This window comes from Accipiter gentilis, chromosome 34 (assembly GCF_929443795.1).
Source record: "Accipiter gentilis chromosome 34, bAccGen1.1, whole genome shotgun sequence".
NCBI lineage: Eukaryota > Metazoa > Chordata > Aves > Accipitriformes > Accipitridae > Astur > Astur gentilis.
In genome coordinates this window covers 12,483,919-12,492,876 of record NC_064913.1, presented here as the reverse complement: position 1 = coordinate 12,492,876, position 8,958 = coordinate 12,483,919, and the positions used below count along the sequence as shown (strand labels likewise).

Genomic DNA, 8,958 nt, shown 5'->3' with positions numbered 1-8,958 from the left:
GATAACGTTCTCCTGTGACACAGGTCTGTGTCTCTAGTCTTGTAGCCATCATTGATGCCTCCTGCTATGCTGGTCTGTTGCTGTCACATTTGATTTTGGCAGGCTGAAGAAGGTTCACTGAGCCAAATCTCTCATCTTTCCCTTTTCTCTGACAAGCTCTCCCAAAACCTGAGCTACAAGACTCAGAGAACAAACTATAGTGGAAACATTTTGAGCGTGTATGTGCGTGTGTATGGAAAAAATCCAAAAAGAAGAAGAGAAAATGCCAGGAAAGGACAGGCCTTCCAGAACAAGGCATTATCTTAGGGATGTGGAAGGGGGAAAGGAAAATGAAATTGGTTAACTTCCTGAGTCAAAAGGGACAAATCTCTTCTTCCCATGACTTTACGGGTAAAGTGGCAGGTATGCTCTCATTTCTAAGATGAGTTTTGGAGCTAGACACAAAATTCTGCTTTACTTGTTGCCTTGTACTGCTGCCTGACTATGCGTATGGAACGGCGCCTGGGAGGTGGTAGAGGGAGGTAGCTGAGACGTTTTGTAGTGAGAAGGCAGGGGAAATAATGACAATAAATCGACTGGGAACTAGGAGAAACAGGAACCGGTAGGAGCGGTAGCTGTGGTAATCACCCGTGCTTTGAAGTAAGTGGCTGCAGAAAAAAAAATTCCATCCTTCAGCTATGTACTTATTCTGCCTTCTTTTCTGAATTTCCTTATTGTTAGAGAGTCTTTGACAGAGAAGAGGATTCAGTGGGTACAGCAGCAGGCTTACAGGGCTGCGTAAAGAAATACTATCGCCTTTCTCTCCCTCTGATGTAGTAGTTCTGTGCAAAGAGCAAAAAACTGCACAGCTTTATCCAGTACGCTGTGACTTCTCACCAGACACCCTGTCAGACTTAATATATTGTTTACCACCTTTCTCTGTATATGGTACCACAGCCAGATTTTTCATTCATGTAACTGGTTTCGGTGTAAGCTAACGTGAATGAACGGCTGAATAAGACTTCCCAAAGCAGTGCAGAAGTACCTTACTGAAATTTGGATGGAAGCTTTCACTGACACAATTCTTTCTGGCTTCTTTGTACTGACAGTACAAAGTTACAGGATTAAACACATTTTGCCGGCCTGTGAGGTATTCTGGGTGCTCAGAATAAGAAGTTGGATGAGCATCACGTGAAGGAACACAATAGGAAATTTGTGAAGCAAGTTTGGAGTAATTCCAGGAATTACTGGAGTGTCGGGTCAGTTCCCCCCACCTCCCTTCCTTTCATCCTTTCACACTGTCGTGTTGGACTCTGTTATTTTCCTAGAAGGTTGGTTTTGATTGCATTTACTTGGACTGCCAGCTGTATTCCCAACCTCCTCCTGCCAGCCAGCCAGATTTAACATGAAATCCGTGTATTTTAGAGAGGGTGGGTCATGCTTAGCAAGGCTCACACTAGAGATAATTGTGGAGGTCTGGTTGATACAAGCAGTATAAAAATATAGTCAAGGGCTGGAAGCATTCACAGCCCAGCTGCTGCAGATGAGAGGAGCGCTCCGTCACGGATGGAGGCAGCACGCGAAGGAAGCCTCAGAGCCGGGGGGTACCATCCTCTACTGCTGCAAAACCCCATCCCAGTATTTGATAGTAAGAAGTACCCTCTTCAGCAGCTTTATTCTCGCTCCTGGACAGAGTGGGGGGAATGGCCCTTCTCGTAAGGCATAGGGCTTTTGTGTACTTCACCAGATGCCTTTTTTTTTAGGAGATCTGGGGGCAAAGAAATTGCCTGGGAGGATAGGGGAATAAGCCATTTTGGGAACGCTACTGAGCAGAGGATGTACCAGGCCCAAGGGGACTGTTTATATCTTGTTTTATCTCGGTAAGCCAGAGGGAAATGCTCTTTCAAACATGTTAAAATTCATTAAAGCTTTAGAGAGGAAAGCAGGGTCTGGATAACCAGATGTTTGGATGTGGTAAACTCTGGCAGTTGCTAATTAGCTATTATGGAAGTTGGACAGGAACAGACAGTCTGGTCACAATAGAAATAATAATACGCTGATCTTTTCTGTTTTTCTGTGTCCCACTCCCCCATTGCTGCCTGCTTGTTCCTCAGAGATATCAAACCATTGGCCACAGCAGTTAGAAATGTGGTTTCAACAGCTGTCATTTTGCATCCTGCTGGCTGCTTAGCTCCCTTTTATCTGTCCCAGATGCAGGGCTCTCTTTCCGTCGATGATTTACTTGCATAGCTCCTCTGCTTGAAATACTGACTGTCCTTCCTGAGCAACTTCTTCCTTCGTGTTATGTAAGAGAAAAAACAACCCCCCCACACACCCCAACGGTAATTAAATTTATTGTCCAACATTTTTATTCGTTAATGTTTGTTTATTGTTAAATACTGGCAGCTGAGCAGCCATTGTCCATGATGGTGCGGGTAAACCTACACAGCACAATGGGCCGCTGTGTAAGCATACGTTTTCTCTTGTGTTTTCTTTATCACGGGCAAGTTAAACCAATATAGAGCTGTTTCAGCCACAAACCCTGAGCAAGGAATTAAGAATTTAACAAAGAAATCCCTCAAACTCTTGTAAGAAGAAGCAGCTGAACCTCGTTCTCGTAATGAAATGAGTGACTTCTTTTGGTTTTACAGACAGGAGTAGGAGAAAATACTAGTCTGCTAAAAGTCACCAACGGCTGCCATCAACCAAGTCTGATTCAAAGACCACCAAAGGCACAGTTCACATGCTGGGGCTTCCAGACAGGCTTTTCCAGCTGAACAGCTTCAGGGCTGTGACACTGTCAAGGGTTCGCTGGGATCAGACGCCAGCATTTGGATTTCCTGGGGATTTATCAGCCCAGTCCATACTGTGCAGCCTTGATACTGGTGGGTATTTCACCTGTGGGTATGCGTGAGTTTTCTCCCTGTAGTGTGGAAGGGACATCTCTAGTCTTAAGCAACCATTTTTTAGCAGTTTTTACTTACACCCACGTCCTGCCAGAGGAAAGCAGGGCAGCTGGATGAGCACGGGTGATTTGACAACGCTGCAATGGAAGAGACCAGCTCAATTTCTTCTCCTTTACTCTTAGAGAGATTTAAACGCACGGATCTCTAATAACTTTGTGGTATTTGGCCTCACGGATCTTTGTGTTTCAGGCAGGAACACTGACCACAAGTGTGCTTTTTGCAGGATCTGGAGTGAGACCATGAGGCACTTCTGTGGCTGTATACACGGAGTAGGTTATGAAGACTGGGAGAGGCTCAGAGAAACATTACCTTATTACATATTTAGGAGCCCTACGATCAACTGAGACTTGAAGAGTGACAGAATGGAAGCTGTCTTGGGTAATAAAGTCCGAGAAACTCCCCGTTGCCGTCATCTTTCTTGCTTATAACCAGGAGGGGTCTCTGACTTAAGTGACTTTGAGCACTTTTGGGACTGAACAAGGGGGTATGGCTTGCTGCTGCTTTTTGTAACAAAAGGGGAAGGCAAAGATGAGGAGAAAGATGAGGAAATTAAATGAAAGAAGGCAAGGCCAGTAACAAATAGAGCAGTAGTAGGAGGAGAGCTGCCTTCTAACCTCTCGTTGACCACCAGAACTGAGGCCGGATGATGCGACTCTTGCCAAAACTTGAAGGGCTCCTGAGGAAACAGAGGTGGCTGGGAAGAAAGGAGGGTCTGGGGCAGGAAAAGTATTGCTGTGGAACCTAGGGGGAGCCTGACATGGGTACTATAAGAGATCACTCAAAACTATGAGTCCTAGAGTTTGAAAATTCCTCTCAGAAAATTTCTTAACAGGAAGGAGGATTTGGGGCAGAAATAATGTGTTTTCTGCCCCTTTTCTGATTCTCTCATTTCTATTCCTGTCTTTGAGCTATTTTTTTTTAATTAATTTTTTTTTAGTCTTTTCTTTTCAGCAGTCACAGGCAGCGTGTCTTGGGTTGTTCGCTTGGATATGAAGCAGTCCCCTGTTTTGTGCTTTTCAAGCTGTGCCATATCTTCTGCAACTCACTACTTTTAGACCTTGTTAATATGTTCCCATGACTGCCAAAAGCTCAGATTTTCCTAGTTAGAAATAATAGTAGTGGATAAAAGTTTCTTATGATGAGCAAGGAGTTAATATGGAAGCGGGAAGATTTATTCTGGTTACAGACATCAAAACCGAAGTGGTAATTCATATTATATGTATTTAATTATTATTGGGGGTTTTTGGTTGGTTGTTTTTTTGTTTGTTTTTTGTTTTTTTCTTCTTCCTTCTGTAGAAGCATTTTTACCAAAACTACAAATAATGCCTTTAGGACAGTCTGCAGTGACTAAAGTCAATGAACCCTCGAGAGACAGCATTGTGTCTCCATCAAGTACATTAAACAAGCTCAGTTTTATGACTTGGTGTTAGCAGTGGTCAAAAATATCTGCAAAGAGTCTTTATCATCCACACAAAATTAAGTAACTAGTTCATTCATTTATCATACTGCATGAAGCTATAGAACTTCTGTTCTTTTGTGCTGGGACTAATGGCATCACAAGCACTGACTTTCTGGGAGGCAAAACTTGCATATCTTTAGTCCATTACTGTTTTGTAATGCTCATGTGAACCATTTGATGATGATGGAATTAGTGCAACCACTTCTCACTAATCAATATTATCACCCCAAGATACTTTCTGATTTACTGAAGACTTGTCTAATAATCATGTTTTCTACTGCGCTAAAGAAATCTATAGCCATGATAGTATGACAAACTTGAAAAACCTCAAGCAGTTTATAACTGGTGCTTGGCATCATGCTAAGCAGTTAAGCTGAAGGTACCATTTTATTGATTTCAACAGGTGTGAAGATAAAAGTATGTGTTGTTCTAAAGAAAATGTTGCAATTGTGGGTGGCCCCCCAAGTCTGAGCTTTAATTCGGTCCTTTCTTACCTCTTACAGGTTGTGGATCTTTAAATTTTGGCCAATGGAGAAGTCAAGCCTTTTGAAAAGTTTGCATATATAGTTAATTACAAAAGATAGGTGCTCTTTTAAAAACATCCTCTTTTTAAAAATCTGGTTTGGCAGGCACCTTAGAAATAGTCCGCAGGACTTTGAGGGGTCTGCAAACTCCAAGTTAAAACCAACTGATTTAAAGCATAAAGGATGGTGTTCAGTGAGCCATCACGGTAGGGACAGCATTACCTAGTAATGATGGATAGAGAGCAAACCCATAGTAATGGTAGCGTCATTAATACGTACTTGATTAACTATGTTCTTTTATCTTCGTTCTGTAATGTCAAACGTTTGCCGCAGAAGAGTTTGCCATTTCTTGGCTTTGTCTGTGCGTGCTCGTGCATGTGTGTGCGTGTATGTGTTGCTGCGCAGTGATTGCTTCACAAGGAAAACTAATCTCTGTGGAGCTACCAGAGGACAGATTTTCTTTTAAGCAATGATTTTGTAAGTTGTTAAAGTGCAAGGACCAATCCTGTCATTGTATATGATTTATCTAGTGGGTGGGAAAGTTGTCTGCAGGATGCGGATTTATTCTGAACTGTAAGAAGCTACAGCACTGTAGGAATTTTTCATTACTTGGATGTACCGATGTGTGAAAAGTGTTGTTTGCAATGTTTGAAAAATAGCCCAAGAGTAGGATAAAAATCTCTCTAGCTTCTCAAGAAATCCCATTATTCGTGATGTAACTGTAAAAAAAAAATCTATACAGGGAATAAAATCAGAAATGTGCATTAATTTTCCCCAGGAAAAAAAATTACCCTTTTTCCTGCTTTTAACAGTCAAAAGGCTGTTAACCATTAGTGGACATTTGCCACTTGCTTGCGAAGACAAATTTGAAATCAAAATAAAACATTTTCCTCTTTTTTTATGAACTCTTAAGCAATTTTTACAATGTTATATACGTATTCAAGTATTCACACCTACCTTCCTGAAAGTTTTCCTTGTTTATTTTCTGAACAGCTTTTTTTCTGGTTTAAATGTCTGTGGAATATGAACTAGTCATATTTTTTGCTCAACACAAGGTGGCAGTAAGACATTGCCTGGTGACATCCAATAGCTTGGGCTGCTTGTTTTCCCTCCTGTTTACTTAGCCTTCAGATAACAAAGGCCCTCCTGATGAATGAGCATTGAAAGCAAAAGAGTTTGTAATAAGAACAGTTTAAAAAGATGCATAGATAAAGAAAATACTCCAGATAAGATCCCAAATGACTTGTTACATTATAGTAAACCATGTTGTATAATACTGTGGACAGTATCACAAAATGCTGCGTTTCTCTCTCTTTTTTCCTTGTGTTGTTTCCTTAGGGTTTGCACATTAAAGAAAAGCTGCTCAGTGCAAAGGTGGAATTTTACCAAGCTTTCAAGTTTTAATTTAGTAATATTCCCAATATTAGTTGAAATTCTGTGTTTTGGAAAGGCCAAAGCTTTCTACCTCAGTTCTTTGTTGTCTAGAAAACACTTCATGGTGTCACCACATTGAACAGTAGCTCCAGTGATAAACTCCTTTTCAAATGCATGGGGAGGGAGGAATGAAGAGAGATGTGGCCGAGTATTCCACTGGCAATGTTAAGCGAGGGTTCTTTTCTTGTTCTGGGCAGATATAGATCATACGGTAACAACCCTGAGTGCAAACCAGCAAGTTGCAAATGTAGCTGCTGTTGCATTTATTATTTGTGTGCAGATTCCAGCAGGCCCAAAGCAGGTTGAAAGCACGGCTGGGCTACTGAACTTGCTAATAGGATTAAAGTTCACCCTTGTGGGACAGCTTATGGTGTTTTAGATCCGACTGCCAGCTTCCAAGAATACTATGAAGCATTTACGCATCATGTTTTTGGCTAGCTGTTCACCTGAAACGGAGTTTCAGGAGGATGATCCCAACCTCCCAGCGGCAGCTTGGTTTGTCTCTAGCCTCTGTACACGCTAACGTACTTGTTGAATACCAATCAAAAATTATAGATGTTTCAGACAAGCTGATTTAACGGAAACTCTGCCTCCTTGTTTCATAAGTTATACACGTGTGGTTTATTTTCCGGGAACTGGTTGGCAGAGATCGTGTTATTTTGTTTTCCATCAGAATGATTTACTTATAGCTTCTGAAATCCAATACCACTGTTGATACTCTGAACTCCTGTGCACGTGAATCATACACGCAACTTGGAATAAGCATCTCTTAGTATATGTAAAAAATACAGTAGTTTTCTGATGTCAAAATACTGTTAGACAACAATGTAGAGCTGTTTCTTCCCTTGCTTACCCCTTATAGTTTTGCCCTTGAATACTTACCACCCGGAGATGAACTGTGGGATTTAGGACTATGCAAACTAATACAGTTTTCAGAAAGAAAATTCCCAACTCGGTGGCCTTGATTTTATGCTTATGGTTTTCATCATGAAGAATAGCCCCTACAGAGCACCTTTAAACTGGTATTCACACTATTCTCAATGTGTGTTTCATGCACGAACGTAGGGCTTGGAGTAAGAAAATGACATACTGTAAAACTCATCAGCTTGATTGACTATGTATGATTCCTTGAGATGATAATACAATTGAGGGTCAGAAGGACTCTTCTGGGAATCTTAGGATTCAGCTATTGCCCAAGAACTCTTTGCTAAATGTTTTGTGACAGTTTCATGATTTTGAGTGCATCATAAAATCAGAAGGGTGTTGAAGTGGTGTTATTATGAGAGCATGAGGTGCTGAACTAACAAGTTGGGTGTCGTCTTTATATAGGACTAAAGATAACAAACGCTACAATACTTTGCTACTACGTGATATTTATTCACAGAGAATCAGGGCTTCTGCTTTGATGTATACCTGCCGTTGCCTTGGATGGAACTCCAACAAATCTGAGACCGTTCAAAATGTAACTATTCTAAATGTAAAATGGAGACTCTTCTAGAAAGGAACTTTCTCTGAAAATCTCCAAGAAATTGTGAGGTCTCCCTTTCTGAGAGAGCTTTAATATCTTGTAACATTTCTACATTTTATTACATTATTTTTATATTATTTTAATCACATGCCACTGACCATGCCATTAATTTAAGTTCGTAAACCTGAAATAACATTACATTTTTGACACCCTCATATTATACTTGGAATGGCTGAAACACTAGTAAACAGAGCTATTCCATTGAATGCCCAAGGGAGGGACACAGAAAAAAACCCAGCTGCACGCTCCAAGAAAGAAATCTGAGGTCAAACGGTTTTCATGGGAGACAAACTACGTGGCTGGGATTATCCTGGCTAATTGTGGGCTACAAAATCTCTCTTGAGAGTTTATCGTGGCCAATTGCTGCATTAGCTTTCCACTTCTACATCTGTTTGTGGGTGTGGACGGCACTCAGAAGCGTTCCTTTTCTCGAAGGCTTTTTGTACAAGAAAGCACAGATGAGATGCCAGGACAGGCTCTGTCTGAAAGGACTCGCCATGCTGCTTGTAGGCTTGCTTGCCGTGTTCACATACACAGCAGACGGGATGTCATTCTTTAAGTTTTTCCCCACAGTGGCCAGTTCTCTGGCACGAACCATGTTTTGTACGCTCATGAGAAATAATGTGATCTCTGCTGAGAAGCAGGATCACCTCAGGGTTAAAGATACCTTGAGGAATTTGAAAGCAAGTTAAGTTGTCTACATAAACAAGGCCATTCTGTCCATTCTGAAGTATTTCTTGCTTTCTGCTTCTAATTAATACTCAGTCACATCTTTTTCATACAAACACATGATTTCCAACTCTTTTCCCACCCCTATTAAAGACAATGCAGCAACACAGGTTAGAGCTGAGTTCAGGCTCGAGCATCTGTCTTTAAGAGTTGCTGGGCAGTTTAAGGCAAACCAGTCTGAAAGGATTTCTGTCTTAAATACTAGCAATTTCTGGGACCATATAAAAATTATACCTCTTTCTTTTTTGAGTATCTAATTAAGTAACTTACTGTGTGGCACAAAGTCTGGACTAGAGTATGTGTGTTAGATTTAGGTGACATTCACCTCTTGTGCGCAGA

At 41.2% G+C, this 8,958-nt stretch overlaps 1 long non-coding RNA gene across 1 annotated transcript; it reads left to right on the top strand.

Moving 5' to 3' along the window:
* Window positions 1-405: 405 nt before the first annotated feature.
* LOC126034561 (uncharacterized) lies at window positions 406-6,437 on the top strand. Its single transcript, XR_007504650.1, has 3 exons — window positions 406-639; window positions 2,191-2,864; window positions 3,169-6,437. It is a non-coding gene; the product is annotated as an uncharacterized LOC126034561 (long non-coding RNA).
* Window positions 6,438-8,958: the final 2,521 nt, after the last annotated feature.